Below are 17,532 nucleotides of genomic sequence, written 5' to 3'. Positions count from 1 at the left end.
AATCCTATAGTAGGATCCTAGAGTGCGATCTTTAAAATAAGTAAAGCATCCCTAAATGGCATTTGGTTTTTAAAGGGAGGGCAGTCTTACCGAGCAAGTTTACTTTTAATAAAAGAGTATAGCTTCCCTTTCCAACTATTTTTACATTATTGTTGAAATTTAAATCTATTATTCTGCTGCCGCCAATTATCTGTGGAATTTCGCGGTCGAAGCTTTCTGGGTATAAGCACATGTATTCCTATCTAGCTTCTCTAATTCTAATTTGACATGCAAGGACCATGTACATATTGATAACTGATTATCTTTAGTCAAAATATTATGCATAATTTCCACTCAAGGCAGTCAAGATAATATTATTTAATATCCAACAATCGAATTCAATCAATAAAATCTTATGCTACATGAAACCAAATGTATGTATAAATAATGTACCCTCATGTGTACAGTAAGTTAAAGGAATTAGTGTAATGTAGGTTAAATGAATTAGTGTCATGGCCGCCGCTACCTACTATAAATATTTGCATTACTCGCAGGCTCCCGAACTTAGGAGTTTCGGAGGCGGCGAAATCATTATTCCAAGTTCCAAGGTTACCTTTTTTATTTTTACGTTTAATAAAAATAATTACTTTGTTGATATGGTGCGCAAAGGTGCACGCGTTCAATATAATAAAGTATCATTCTCCGCCATGACACTAATGGTTGTTGTTTGTTTATTGCTGACTGTGAACCTAGATCATATTTAACATGGTAGCAGCGGTGTATTAATGATCAAAGGTAATCATTAATCCGTATATAAAGGTTTATTGTTTGCAATAATAAATAGGCAGCAATTCAAGGCTACCACTGGCGGATCCGGGAGGGGGGGGGGGGCGGTAGGGGCGATCGCCCCCCCCCCCCCAACTCGGCCGACCCCCCCCCCCCCCGAAGGGGTAGGCGGACGAATTTTAGTATAGAATTCACACAATTTGTATACGAATTTATTACTTATGTTAATAATATATACTAATTATTTATATTTCAACCTATTTTTAGATTATTTCGCCCTCCCCCCTTTCTAGTATTTTGGCCGATTTGGTAGGGTCGGGAGGGGGCGATGGCATCAATCCGCCCCCCCCCCCCACCATAAACTTTCGAGTGGGAGGGGGCGGTCCTATTTATTTGTAGAAATCACAACTTGCTAACAGAATTGTTATTGGTATTTCAACCGGTCTTTATATTATGTCGTTCACCTGTTGGCCGATAGGAAGGGGAGGAGCGAATACCTCTACTGCCCTTCCCCTCTAAACCTTTTGTGTGTGGGGGGGGCGGTTCTACTTTTAGGGAGAAAGCATAGTATGTGAACAAAATTAGTCGAATATCTATATAATATAAACAGGTGGAAGTGCAATACATGCAATCACCTTACCCCCATCTGAAAAACCAATAATTTTTCTTTTTGTATTATAGTAAGAAATTACAAAATTAAAAATATCCATCACTAATATAATTTATATATGCTATAAAGTAAATTCTTATATCGAGTCGCCCAACCCCTATTCTTTAATGCAAAATGCAATCATTAGCAGAAATTATAAAAAGGAGCGAAAATTAATCGTTTTCATTTTACCGCCCTTCCCCTTTCCAGACAGAGTTTGTGTAATTTGACATGAATTTATCATAACTATTTTAAGAAAGACTTTGCTTTGGAAAAGTTATAATTCAAACGAAATTTTTCAATATAACAGTCACGGTTGAGATGAGTTCAAAAGCCAGATAATCTTTTCCTAGTCGCCTTTTCCCAACCTTTACTCTATCTCATATTTTTCTTTAAATAAATCTAGGACTATAACTCACAATGTATGCTTGAATTTTATTTAATATTATTAATCGAATTTTTTTTTCGGCTGCGATCCTCAAAGCCTTAATCTAAATATGTGGGTTATCTTATTTTTTCAAAGAACAAATCGGTTTTATTTGCAATGTAAGGGACTATAAATTCATATCAGAATATTTTTCCACATTATTAAAAATGTTCTTTATAATAGAATAAATAATGAGCTGTAGGTCAGGAGAATGCCTTACTGCAGTGAAGAATGCCAGAAAACGCTTTTAGCGTCGAGGCTTCGCCCCGAAACTCACTGATGAATAATAAGCTGTAGATGTCTGGAGAATGCGTTTCAGCTGTGAAAAATGCAAGAAAACGCTTTTGGCGTTAATAAATAATGAGCTGTAGATGGCAGGAATATGCGTTTCTGCAGTGAAAAATGCAGGAAAACGCTTTTGGCGTCGGGGCTTCGCCCCGAACCCCACTAATAAGTAATGAGCTGTAGATGTCAGGAGAATGCGTTTCAGCCGTGAAAAATGCGAGAAAACTCTTTTGGCGTCGGGGCCTTCGCCCCTAACTCCACTGAGGAAGCTTACAGCGCTCTGCCAGACCCCCAAGCTTGCAAGAGAAAGGCCTCAACATGACTGTTTTTTAGTTTTTTTGTTTTTTTCGCCGAAGATTGAGAAACAGTCTTATTTTATTCTCATATATCGAATATATATATATATATATATATATATATATATATATATATATATATATATATATATATATATATATATATATATATATGCTAAACGCACGTTTATGCATAGGGTTAGGGTTTACTGGGCGTTAGGTTTGGAAAAAAATCGCCCCCCCCCCACTCCAAAGTTCTGCATCCGCCAGTGAAGGCTACGCCGTGCAATGTCAGCTAGAAATTTCCTTCCTGTACCCGAGCCGCTCGAGGTAGGAGGAAACATGGCCGCTAATTGGCAAAAGTTTCACCGGAGTTGGCGAAACTATGAGTTAGCCACTAAATTGTCGGAAGAATCAGAGGAGGTCAGAGTGGCCACCTTTCTAACAATTATAGGGACAAAAGCGATGGACATATATGAAGGTCTTGAAATTGAGAAGGGAAAAGAAAGAAAGATGGAAGAAATAGTGAACAAATTTGAAAGTTTTTGCATTGGAAAAACGAATGAAACTTATGAGCGCTATGTTTTCAATACTCGTGAACAGCAAGAAGGCGAGGACATTGAAAAGTACATAACAAATTTGAGAAGACTAGCAAAAACGTGTAGTTTTGAAAGCCTGGAAGATAGCTTGATTAGAGACATAGTAGTTCTTGGTATTAGACATGAATGCCTCAAAATGAAATTGTTACAAGATAGTAGTCTTTTCTACCTCTATGAAATTTGAATAATAGTCCACTATAGCTAGATATTGTTGGTTACACATTCCATTTCCAGTGGTTTATGGTCATTCTGAACTATAACTATCCTGACATACGTATACTGGTCAAAACGTTCCAAACCAACAACCACTGCTAGCAATTCTTTTTCAATCTGTGCCCATCTTTTCTGAGTATCAGTTAATGATCTAGAAGCATATGCTATTGGACTGCCATCTTGTAATAACGCTGCTCCCAACCCATTTTGGCTACTATCTGCTTGTAATGTAAGCTCTTTGTTAGGGTCAAAATATATCAATGTGTCATGAGTCGATATTTTCTGTTTTATCTTGTTGAAAGCTCGTGTGCATTGATCAGACCAAACAAATAGTGTGTTCTTTGCAAGCTGCACGCGTTCAATATAATAAAGTATCATTCTCCGCCATGACACTAATGGTTGTTGTATGTTTATTGCTGACTGTGAACCTAGATCATAATTAACAAATTACTTAATTAATTTAATATTGTATATAATTCTAATTATTCCATTAACCTTTTAAAAAGAAACTATATTCGTAGAAGTTATTTTGAAAACATAACAAATAGAGCGGCGCGTGAGGGATTCCCCACGGGTTTTTCCATAGGCGCCCACTCATTTCTGGCCTTGAATTTTTGTGGGTTTTTCTTAATATTTATTTGAAAGACGCTTACAAAAGCAAATCAGTCAACACATTTTTTTCTTCTTAGTATAAACTTGTTTGTAAAATGTTTCGGATGTTCCTTCAGAGTTGAAGATAATTTACTTCCTAGTACAAACCTCCCGCAGAACGACGGGGGATGGGAGCGGGCAGAGTTAGAACCCGGGACCATCGATAAGTTTAAATATAACTTTATTTCATTACTATAATATCTATATCTCATTTCAAGCGAAATCTGTTAATTTTGTATTAAATTATAATGAGTTTTTGTTCACAAGAAAATTTTGTTCAAGTCTCTTAAAGTTTATCTATTAAAAATAGAAGACGCCTACATCATTCAAATGTATCAGCTGGAGCTACAAGCCAACGGCCGATCAACAACAATGGGGGAGGGGGAAGCGAAATTAATGTTTTCTTTTCATTTTAGTTATTCATCCATGTCTGATTATTAGTAAAATTACATTATTATCAATGTTTTAAAAATTTAAATATCTTTAGTAAGAGACGCTGTTTTATCTTCTAGTAATTCCTTGTCAAATAAAGACCATTTTCGCGAGAGGCTTATGCAACAATAAAGGTAAAAACTTTTGGAAGAAAACTTTTCAAAACGTCTCGGACTTTTCTGTGTTAGAATTATAACTAAGTTTCTTGTATTTGTATAACTAAGTTTCTTGTATTTGTATAACTAAGTTTCTTGTATTTTTATAACTAAGTTTCTTGTATTTTTATAACTAAGTTTCTTGTATTTTTATAACTAAGTTTCTTGTATTTTTATAACTAAGTTTCTTGTATTTTTCATTACATTACTATTAAACCTCAATGTGGGGGGGGGGGCATAGATCGCTTTTGTGGGTCTGCAGCTTCTAATGACAATGACTTGAAATAAAACACAGTAAGGTAGTCTTTCTCAACCATTTCCAGGTGGCGACCCCTACATGATACTCTTTAGGGTCTATTTCCCATTTATATTAATTTAATACTGTCTTAAGAATGAAATTTCAGTAAAACGAGTCCGATGTTGTTGTTTGTTTGTTGTTTTTTTTTTTTTTTGGGGGGGGGGGGAGTGTTGCCTAAATAATTTGTAAACGTTGTAAAAAGTTTTTCCTGGAGATAGAATTGAAAATGAGGCTGGTTTCTGCACAAATCGACAAAGGATCTGGATTGTTTACTCTGTACACAAATATTCAGCGCTGCGTTGCTACATTTTGTCATAGTTTCTAGGCATCTCTGAATCCGCTTATGTCCGATGATTGTGGATATAATGCACAGCTCTCCAAAATACAAATCGTGATAATCATTATCAAAGTGGACGGAACGTTGGAAAAGTTTCACAGTCAATGGCTTTTGTATTTCGAGTCAATTTATTCTCCATTTCATGGTTAGGGTTAGGAAAGAAAAATCCTAAGAAAAATGTATGGTGCCATACTTGAGGAAACCGGATGGAGGATTCGCACCAACCAAGAAATATACCAGCTCCATGGAGACCCCCTACATCGTGATGGAAATAAAAGAGAGCAGATTACGTTGGACAGGTCACCTCAAAAGAATATCAGAGAACAGAGGAGCAAAGATTGTTCACCGGCAAAAACCAAAAGGCAGGCGCCCCAAAGGAAGACCACGAGCACGGTGGCTTAATGACATAGACGCAGATCTACAACAGCTAAAAGTCCGGGCATGGAGACGTAAAGCCCAGGATAGATTAGAATAGAGAGATGTGCTAAAGCAGCTCAGGGCCCTCCATGGGCTGTAACGCCACTGGAATGGATGGATGACCCATGTAAGTTGTTTAAGGAATTAATAAAGACATCACAGGTGCAAAAGAGTAAATGATTAGGGACAGAATAATTCTGAAAAGACAAGAATATAATGCAGATCATATAAAGAAAATACAAAATTACTTTTGAAAAGAAAACAACAATTGCAACACATTAAAGAATGCATGATTTTGAAAAGTAGCCCTAGAAATCCGTTATAGAATGAATTATTATCGGCAATGTCTCACTTATAGAAGATCCACAAATAATTTCTTTGACACCAAAAAATAAAAAAATCCTTGAAATGTGTAAGCATCAAATAGTTTCGCACAAGAAAAATAGATTCTACACCAGATATGTCTCATACCGAACATTTCACTATTATTATTGTTGCTTCTGTTTCTTATACAACTCCTGTTGAAATACATGAACATTTTCTGGGGGTTCGCCCAACAACTGGTGAAGGAAGAGTTCCCCTTTCAGACCTTGCGATCTATAGGAACAAAAATACAAAGTTAAACTTAGAAATCAGACATCATAGAGGGCACAAGAGATATGACAACGGTTTGAATATGAACGGAGTCCAGGAATGGTCAACAAAATTGATTTCAATCGAAGGGCGCTTTTGGTACAATGACCAACTCAGTCTGAATTAAATTCTTTTCTAGAAAAAAAATGCGGCGTTTTTTTTAAATTTCGCACTCATGCGGCCACAACCCTCGCGGCGGCCCTGATGAATGTACATGAGGTGAAATATAGGAGTATTCTGCCCTAAGTCCACCCTACTCTAAATAGGTACTTGACTTTAGTTGTGGAAATGTAAAGGCGGTTGGTCATTATGCTGCCCACATGACACCCTCGTGAACAGTGGGCCACAGAAACATATGGCCTTTACATCATCCACCCTATAAACCGCATGGTCTGAAAGGAATAATTTGCTTTCTTTTTTAAATGCTTTCTAGAATGTTTGCAGGACTTGTGGGAAGTGTTACGCCCACTTTATGATGCTTCGATTTGACAGCCATTGATTTACTGACATGCTTTGTCAAATACGGCTTAAAACCAAGTTTTATTTTTTTAATGTCTATTTGTGTCATACTTTTTCTAGGGGTAGAACTTTGTCCTCTTTTTGTCCTCCTAAGGGTTTGTACTTGATACTCTTACGTTGTACCATCATGTAATCATGTAACAAAAAGTGCTCATGTGTTGACTTATGTGTTACCGTCAAGAATGTTTCGGTCTGTTAAACCATTTTATATGAACAAAAAAAAGGAAATAAATAGTTTGTCTTCCTTGTATGAATTGGGCTCATTTTCACAAAGCTTCTATCAACTCACTCTCTCTGTCTGTCTGGTACAAAGCTTATATCAACTCACTCTCTCTGTCTGTCTGGTACAAAGCTTCTATCAACTCACTCTCTCTGTCTGTCTGGTACAAAGCTTCTATCAACTCACTCTCTCTGTCTGGTCAAAAGTTTCTACGCGTTATTTCTCTCACACCCAATTTAAGATCAAGATTAAATTGTGCACAATTATTTCTTTTACACAAGAATAAAAAAACAAACAAACATGTATTTAATTAGATCTGGGTGGACTAAGAGGCGCCCAAAGATGACGAAATTAAAAATTCCAGGCTGCACCAGGATTCGAACCCGGGACCCCTGGTTTCGGAAGCCAAGCGCTTTACCACTCAGCCACCGCGATTTCGATTATTCGATGTGTGCCATGTCAGTTGTGCTGTCAAACAAAATACACAGGTGCTTACAGTCATTGTGACTCTAATATCTTTTACGTTCTTTGCTAAATCATTTATAAACTTTTTAATATTACAGATGTACTTTCAGCTATGAGTTTTATCTACCTAACATTTCCATCATCTCATGGATTCCATAACTTGGTGTCGAAACTCTTGAGCCATGAAGAGAATTATATTTATAGATTATTATTATGACAGAACTTTGAGACTTGTTGACTTCAAGTAATTCTTCATTAGTTTGAGGAGCGAGAAGCTTCTTTCACTAGATTTCACAATTACGGGTATTGCATAATGCCGTTTTTATTTTATCGCGCGTAGGATTGACTTTATCCATATTGAATGACACCCCAAAATGACAATTTTCGTCTATATATTTCAGGAGATTTGTATGAGTTTTCTAAAATTTTTAATAATTTCCAGATATTTCCAGGACTTTTTCGTATATTTTGCAATTTCAGGAGATTTCCAGGAGCTCCTGTTAAATCGAAAGGAGGCCGCGGCAAATCTGTTATAAGTTATAAAATGGTTTAATTTAATAATTTATTCACCTAGAATTAGCGCGGGTCCTATGAAAGTGCGGGGCCCACTCGGGTCGCATAGATTGCAGTGTACTAAGGCCTACCCTGCAAAATAGTGGTGTATGCTACACCGCCGGTCGACTAGTAATCTTTACTATCCATAAGGAATTTTGTCTTACAATTTATGCATTACACCAAACAAAACACTATAACTATAGAAAACCAAAATATACACTCATTCATAATTTACATGTGAAATGTTTCTATCAGATAGTTGAATTGTAATTGATTTGATTGTCAGGTGAACAAAAAAGTTTTTGTGTCTGTTTTCTTTGCTATCGGTGTCTTGTTTCTCTTTTGTGATGGCAAAATCACAAACTCATGACACCGAAGGGTTATCCTTTATTTATAAAATCTTTTTACCTTTCTCATGTATGTTTGTTCTCAAACAGCTGCCCCTAAGGGGTTTGTTTTCTTCCAATGACCAGCAGGGTTTAGCTTTTATGAAGTTTTTTTTTTATTTTTAATGTTCAGATTGTCATACCAGGCAGTGATACTAAAACTTAAAATATTGCAGATGTGAGCGTGATAAAACATAGCCAAGGCCTTTTCACTAACATTAAATGAGGACATTTTTCTAAGTAATCGTAATCTTTGTTGCCCTTTTTCTGCTGATATTATCAGTATCTGCAGCAATATTTAACTTATTGTCAAAGATAGTACCAAGGTATTAAAAGTTTGCACTATTTTAATGTTCTCTCCTACTACAGAAACAGTCAACACATTTTTCTGAATATTATTTGAATATCAACTGTATAACTTAACAATTGTGTCTATTAAATGTTTCCCTTTAATAAATCCTTTTGTTCCTTTTTTTTAGCGGTAACAAAATCTTTTATCAGTATAAATATAGATATATGCTCTATATACATTCATCATTCATGCATACGAATATATCAATTATTACTATAAGTAATACTAAGCACCATTCTTTAATTCGTTACACACATTTGTGTACACATTCTTCAAGCACTAATCTCGTACAGAAAGACCCAATGTTTTTATAAAGACTTGTGTATAGAGTTATACAGCCTCTACTGATGGTGTAAGCATGTTTATGTAAACAGATTGTATGTTGTTGTTCACACAATCTATATGGATGCTTGTTGCAAACACAACCAATAATAATTACAGTCTTCACGGTCTGTGCTTGCTGGGAATGCTTACTGTATCGATTTGTATCTTCTCAGCTTTGCTTGTGGCAAGAAGCACAAACTAATTATTTCCTGTCGCCTTGCTCTGTAACACCAAATGAAATATGAATATCACTTCGAAACTAAAACAGAAAATTACCGATTCCTTGGAAAGACTGTCACGTGATTCACTTATCAGGAACAAATGGGCGGTACTTAGAAGGCTGACTATAAAAGACACTAAACTAGACACCTCGTTGCCGTGTTCTTGCCTTTGCTACAGAATACTTGCGCGGGTTTTCTTCTTTCAGTATTACACGTGAGTAATCTCTGTTGTTTGTAGCCTATGCAAATATGTCCCACGTATGTTTGAGTATATTTGTTTCTAAATGTACAGCCTGATTATAAACAATGTTGTGAAAAAGTAAATTAAATTATATATTTTTTATATGGCGCTACTTTCATGTCCAATCTCATTTGTGGACCGGAGGGGGGGGGGAGGGGGTATCTGGGAGAAGGTTTTTCCGTGCTCAGTAAACACAACTCTGCTCTAGTCGGGTGTCGAACCTCGAGCCCACTTCATAGGTAGCCAAGCCAAGTTTCAAGCTTACTTAGCCTCTCGACCACGCATCCCACGTTCTACGGCAGTGGTGTCATTAAGAGAGTGTGAATGAGTCAAACAGCTGCAGTGTCGTAACTAGGAATTGGCCATCATTTGGGAGCACGGAGGGGGGGGGTGCTTGACCTCATTGGGGGGGGGGGGGGGGCATGCATTTTGCGTAATATTTAATTAATGTAAAAATACTCATTTGGGGGTTCCCTTTAAGTGGAGGCCCGGGGGGATTTTCAAATTCTCCCCCTCCCTCCCCCAACTAAGCTACGCCTCTGGACAGCAGTTCGTGATACACATTAATCTTTTTTTAGCAGAGGAGTTTTAAGCATTGCCATGAACTAGACGCCCGTGCACACGTCTGTACGTTACATATTTGATAAACAACTAATTGATGTTTGATGTTAAAATGATATTGTAAACTTGAGTCTTACTTTTGCATGGGGGTGGCCATAAGCCAAAGAGAGTTAATTTCTATTCAGTAATAAGAAAAAATTCAATCTTATTGTTAGTTTCTCCGAGTCACATAGAAGGCAGATAATTTCTTTTAATTTATTCAATAACTACTAAAGTGATCTTTCTGAAACTTTAATAAAATGTGTTGTCACGCAGTATGAATTTATATGCGAAATTTCAGTTTCATAGGAGAATGAAAATTCTTCAACATAAATTATTCAAATGTTGCTTTTTTTTTTAGTTTGTTTTTTACTAGGACTAAAGGGCAAGTGAATAGTAGAACTGAAAAATGGCTTTTTCTAGGAAAATGTATTCTAGAAACTGTATTACAGAATATGTATTATAGAAAGTAGCTTTGGTTTGGGTGAAGCCCCTAATTAACTTCACAGGGGAAATGGTAGACCACTTCCTCTGCCTTTACTCGGGGACTGTGTACACCTGTAAAGGGACACAAGTGAACGGAAATGAAAAGTGACATGGCATAAACAAATTAAAAGCTGTGTGGGTGAGTAATTGTTGTAGACGGTCGTTGACGTGTAAGACAAAACTTCTGGTAGACAATTAAACCACTGTAGGCGCGTTATAGCGTAACTTATAAAACATGAAATAACTCGAGTAACTTCTTGGTGAACAGAACTAAATATAGCTTTTAGTACAATAGAAACACATTCAACTTCATATGATATGTAAGAAATATACTAGATCTAGAATTTAGTGATGATATAAAATGGTATTCTGAACAAAAGGTAACACACTACAATAAAACATCCTTTCAGTCTGGCAATATGGAGTCGTCTGTCCTACCTAACACCGCTGACGAAAATGCATCTTGCATCATTCACAACCAATCACTAATCTCTTCCCACCGTCGCCATAGAAACACACAAACACACTCCATAACAGTAATGTTCATGGGCGTCTAGTATATACTAAATGTATGTCAATAGCCTTTATATTAAGTTATTAACAGATACTGTTAAGTTACCTTGACGTATTTCGCTGCAGGTACTGTTTGCTCAGTAAAACATTATTCAGTCATCATGTCTGATCGTGAAGCTCAACAAAAGAAAGCAGATAATGACAACAAATCAAACCAGTGCAATCCCAATAATGAGAGATACGAAGGTCATCAACCGGGGTATCAGGTACGTTCTATTTGATCCAGTTTACTCTAAGTGAACTTCATTGTCTCCCCTGATCATACAATAACGAAAGTAAGGAAACCAAACTACAACTGTCTTGTACAAAACGTTCAAAACAAATGCATTGTGGGCGGGAAAAAGTTGCCATAATTTAATAATAAGCCTCGTTTGGGAATAATAGCACGTGCACAATGACAAGTAATAAAAATAATACAATCAATTGTCTGAATTTGCGAATACCAAGAAGACGGGAAAGTTGAGCAAAGGCTGAAATCTACCTGGATTTGTGGCTTTTTTTAATTCGGTGTGAAACATAGATCTCATAGGTGGTCAACCCGGTGGATATAAGCCTAGTGTGTTTTTACAAAGCTTATATCAACTCACTGTCTGTCAGTCTGGTAAAACGTTTGTACACGTTATTTCTCCCACACCCAATCTCGGATCAATCTGAAATTTTGCACAATTATTTTTTTACTTGACAAATCAAGAATCAATAGCACAAAAAGTAACAATTAGTTAATTAACTATTGGTTATTAATTATTTTGTTTGGTATCGAACAAGGGAAAGAAATTGTACTTTATTGATGTGGTGGTATACGTTGAGTTTGTCCCTTTTATACTTTGTAGAGAAAAATAGGTCTCCGTTTTAAAGTTTGAAACTAACAATAGATAGCTATAAAACCTTCTGTTTTTCTAAGCCCTTCGCTGGCGTAGTGGTTAGTGTGTTGACCTGAGAACACTTGAGCCCTCGAGATGGGATTTAGGTCGTTCAACTTTTTTTTAAAGAAATGCATTTAAAAAGCGATCATGGTAACATTTACTCAGATAGCCGCTTCTTTCTCTTCCCTACTTTCCCAACTGGTCCAGACAAGTGATAAAATGTTGACATTTTGCACAATTATTTCAATTTTTTAAAGATTTAACTAACTATTTAATTAACTATCGGTAATTAATTATTTTGTTAGCTATCGAACAAGGTCTCGACTAAAAATAATAAATGTTTGCGATTAGAAATATTTTTTTACAATGCTTATGAAGTTATATGTGTGCGCGTGAAGTGAAATATAAATGCGGCAAGTGCCCGTCAACCCAGAGCCTTACCCACTTACTAAAATCCGGCTCTGTTAAGACCTACCATCTGATATTTTTATTGTTCTCTGTTCTTTAACCAGGGCACGGGAGACAAAGCAGATCTTGATAACCATAGTCAACAATTGAATCCTAACAACGAGAAATTTCAAGAAAAAAAAATGGTATGATCAACTTTTTATCTCGTTGTGAGGTCTTTGTGTTTGTTGCTTCATTAAATCAACCGCAATTGTTTTCTTTAAGGGTCTTCTAAAATATTTCGAATTCAGCAGTGATGTCCTGCAACGTTCAATTCGTTGTTCTCTTTTTTTTTTATTACAAAGTTTATATCAACTCACTCTGTCTGTCTGTGTGTCTGTCTGTGTGTTTGTTTGTCTGGCCAAACGTTTGTACACGTTATTTCTCCAACACCCCTTCTCGGATCAATCTGAAATTTAGCACTATTATTCCTTTTACCCGACATCACAAGAATCAATTAAAAAAATTAACCAATAATTTATTAACTATAGGTAATAAATTACTTTGTTTTGTATCTCAAACAAGGGAAAGAAATAGTACTTGATTGAACTAGTGGTTTTAGCTGAATTAGTCCCCTTTATAGATTGTCGTTTGAGGCTTATTACTAATTTAATTACATGACTTATCCAAACTGATACACTTAATATAAGCTTTGTGGGTTTTTGTTTTCTAAGAATTTTATTTATTATTTTGCTTGTGTCTATTATAAACTAGATTTTTTTCTTTTCTCAAAATCAATACATATTTAAATAATGTTTTAATATGAAGATCATAAAATATTTCTGAAATCTAGTATAAGCTATGCATTTTTGGTAGCTGTAAGAATCAAGCGATGTTTTAAATAGTTTACTTGTTATTCAAAGGATAAGAAAATAGCTAAACTCGTAGGGAGCCCAACTGGTCACTGGGTTCGGTCATTCGCATACAATATCTAGATTATTACATACAATTTATATTGTATATGGCATGGGAGTTGAAGAGTCAACATGAACTGTCGATACAATCTTGTATCATAAAAAGTTTATATATATATATATGGGCATGCAAAGTGGATGATTTAAAAATAAACGCACACTGTTTCTTTAATCAATTAGAAGCTGTTGAAAAAAAAACAACGAACATACTTGTCAATTTTTTTTTAATTACACTTATTTGAAAATATCAAAACTTTACTGAAGTAGAAATAGTTTATTTTCTCTACCTTTGGGATTTCTAGTGATACTGTATTATGATACAAAGTCTATTAAATCTTATTTTACTTTTAATGGTAAATGAAAAATAAAACAGTTTGCATATTGAATTTCAAAAACAAAAGAGTTCAACTTTCAAAAGACCAAAACTAACTGTTTCTGCAAAGTTACCGGCAAAGAAAAGACTAGGTCTGGCATCGTCGGGGAAAGTAGGAACTAGATCTAACACTGCTACCTTCTGCTACCTCACCTTTTTCCCCTAGTTATTCTTTTAAAAAGAAGGACAAACTTGTTCAGATAATTAGAATGTCTTTTGTTTGGACTGATCGTGTGCATACTTTACTACATAATCAAAGTTCCAGGGAGAGAGTGGATGAAAAGTTCCTCAAAAAAATGTTCCATAATTTGTATGCTTCTACTTTAGTGACCAACAATGTTGAATTCAGTGAATGTTTATTGATTAATTTTAGTAATCCTAGATTTGTTGATTTCAGTTATCCTAGATTTGTTGACTTCAGTTATCCTAGATTTGTTGACTTCAGTGATCCTAGATTTGTTGACTTCAGTGATCCTAGATTTGTTGACTTCAGTTATCCTAGATTCGTTGACTTCAGTAATCATAGATTCGTTGACTTCAGTGATCCTAGAGTCGTTGACTTCAGTGATCCTAGATTCGTTGACTTCAGTTATCATAGATTCGTTGACGTTAGTTATCCTAGATTCGTTGACTTCAGTTATCCTAGATTTCTTGACTTCAGTTATCCTAGATTCGTTGACTTAAGTTATCATAGATTCGTTGACTTCAATAATTCTAGATTTGTTGACTTCAGTAAACCTAGACTTGTTGACCTTTTTTTTACATCGCCGTGAGCACAATTTTATATCTTGACAAAATGTTGACAGGAATTTGATAGACTTGCAAATTGTTACGACCTTTCATTTCTGTATATTTTCCATGTCGACTTCGGTTTAATGTAATAATAATATTCGTTAGCTCAGTAGAAGTGGTCGATTGCGCAGACCACTTACAATGAAGGCTGTTGTTTGGTCTTTGAGAATACAAGGAAAATCCATACCTAGAGTTATCATAACAATGCTGTTTGTGTACGTCAGAGGTTCTCACAGCTGTTTCCGTCAGGACATTGTTGTTAGACTTCCATTTTACTGACGAATCTTGTTGGATGTGAGGGGAGAGGGCTGATCTTTCTCCCCTCAGTTCAACCAGGAAATGGTTGTGTGTGTGTGTGTGACATGAGTAGCCTACACTAGAAGCCAAACTATTTAAAGAATTCTAACGCGAATAAGTCGAAGTTCCGCTAAACCGCTTATCATTAGAGTTGTTTTTTTCTTTTTCTTGTGGAAAAAAAAATATTAATTTGAAGTAATTTATGACTGGTTTCCATTGACCATTTTCATGAGCTGAACGCCTTGCTCATCCATGGGCTCCCGCAGGATTTTTTGCAGGGGGGGTGCAAGTTACCACCTATGGCTTAAAGTTGTAGCTTCAACATTTTATTACAGATAATATTAAAGAAAAGAACTGGTGCCGCCTAGCCCCCCCCCCCCCCCAACCCCATGCCCCATGCGATATTAAGAGCACTGTAAAGTAAGAACTTGTTTCATGAAATAAATAAAAAATTTAAAAACTTAAAATATGAATAAACTATTTACTGTACACGTTGCTAAGTGTGGGGCCCGTACATCCCAACGGTCGATCAAAATACAAATGCAAACGCTGCCGAAACTGTCAATAACTTGACTTATGAATTACTTCTCGTGGCGATGGACAAGCCGGCAATGAACGCTTATCTGGTAGTTCTGATATACTTCTTTAAGCTGCAGTTCTCACATCATTTTAGGATGTAGCATATATAGCAAATACATGTACCAAGATGACTGCACATAAACTTTCACATATAGCAAGTACATGTACCAAGATGACTGCACATAAACTTTTACATATAGCAAATACATGTACCAAGATGACTGCACATAAACTTTCACATATAGCAAATACATGTACCAAGATGAATGCACATAAACTTTCACATATAGCAAATACATGTACCAAGATGACTGCACATAAACTTTTACATATAGCAAATACATGTACCAAGATGACTGCACATAAACTTTCACATATAGCAAATACATGTACCAAGATGACTGCACATAAACTTTCACATATAGCATATACATGTACCAAGATGACTGCACATAAACTTTCACATATAGCAAATACATGTACCAAGATGACTGCACATAAACTTTCACATATAGTAAATACATGTACCAAGATGACTGCACATAAACTTTTACATATAGCAAATACATGTACCAAGATGACTGCACATAAACTTTCACATATAGCAAATACATGTACCAAGATGACTGCACATAAACTTTCACATATAGCAAACCGAAAGACAGCTTAAAAAGATTTTTTCTCCAAGACAAAAACAAAACAAAAACAAACTTTTATTATATTCAAGGCCTTTACAAAATATAATAATAAGTTTAATTATGTGCAAATGAAACCAAATCGTCACGACTAATGTGCTATAGAATATTAAATTGCAAACCTATAATAAGCGCACATGGTCGGACATGAACTACAGATGAGCCTATTCTAGGTGATCACAATCATACCTTATCTTTATTCACTTTATTTCACTGGATGCACTACATGTTAAGTGGCTTTCTAGCAGAAATTAATTGAGTTGTAAAAAACTGGCTAAAATTTAACTACTCAGAATTCAGAGGGGTGCACGGACATGGTCAGCCATCAATTACCGATAAGCCTAGGCTCATCTACTACAACTGTACTTCAGTCACCAGTAAAAACACTACTTGTTCAGTTGCTACTTATATTTCAATTGATCTGATTGTGTAAAAAAAAAATGGCTGGAATCTGGCAACTCAAAATCCAGGGGGTGCAAGTGCACCACCTTGCACCCCCTGCGGGCGCCCATGTGCTCATCCATCCATAATAAGCTTCTATCGATCGATTTCAAGCATTTCATTTGAAGTCCTTAGTACTATTGTAAATGAACCTTTTATTCACCATAGTTTTGTGTTTTAGTGATGACTGGGATTTTTACTTTCGGAGTCTTAAGGGCGCCTCTGAGTACACCCAGCTCTAATGGGCACCTGAAGTAAGTTAGAAAAAAGTAAATGCGGTTGGTCGTTGTGCTGGCCACATGACACCATTGTTAACCGTGGGCCACTGAAAGGGGAACTTTTTTTCTTTTTACTTTACTTTTGTGTTTGGAAATATATTATAGCAAAACAGTGGACATTACTTTTGGCAATAAATGTGGGGGTTTTTTTTTTTCTTCCCTACAGATGTTGCCTACAAGAAAAGTGGATTAACACTGTATCAGATTGTACTGCAAAGATTTCGCTTAATTAAAAAACTGTACTGCAAAGATTTCGCTTAATTAAAAAACTATCATTTTCTACTTAAACTCTTTCAAATAAAGCCTCTTTAAAACCTACTTGTTGTTTTTTTTTATTATTTTATTTTCCATTATAATAATAAACAATAATAATAACTGGAATAATAATATTTATTATCCATGGAAGATGTATGTTTATACGACAAGTTCTCTTAAACATTACATGTGAAATACATTTTGTGTTTACATTTGGTTCAATGATTTAATTGCCAAAGGAACACAAGAGTCCTTGTGTTAAGTAGTTATTCATTGATACTATTTATTTATCAATTACTTTTTGAAAACGTGTTCATTGTTTTAAAAAGAAACCAACACTACTGAAGCTCAATCTTCCACAATGAGTAGGCCTAGTTCCACCATAGACTTATGGTTCCACTGTGAACCTGACCACCGGCCGAGTCCAGGCATATAGGCTAGGTTAACTTTGGCTTGTTAAACTCTGTTAAGTATTCGTTAAATCCTTGAACAATTCACT

At 35.7% G+C, this 17,532-nt stretch overlaps 1 long non-coding RNA gene across 1 annotated transcript; it reads left to right on the top strand.

Annotated features, from left to right (window-relative positions):
• The first annotated feature begins 759 nt into the window (after positions 1 to 759).
• LOC106067917 (uncharacterized) lies at positions 760 to 17,096 on the top strand. The gene is made up of 5 exons (XR_008776567.1): positions 760 to 774; positions 9,152 to 9,413; positions 11,166 to 11,305; positions 12,475 to 12,555; positions 16,945 to 17,096. It is a non-coding gene; the product is annotated as an uncharacterized LOC106067917 (long non-coding RNA).
• Positions 17,097 to 17,532: the final 436 nt, after the last annotated feature.

Source organism: Biomphalaria glabrata, chromosome 2 (genome assembly GCF_947242115.1).
Source record: "Biomphalaria glabrata chromosome 2, xgBioGlab47.1, whole genome shotgun sequence".
NCBI classification, from domain to species: domain Eukaryota; kingdom Metazoa; phylum Mollusca; class Gastropoda; family Planorbidae; genus Biomphalaria; species Biomphalaria glabrata.
This window is presented reverse-complemented; position numbering and strand designations above follow the sequence as displayed.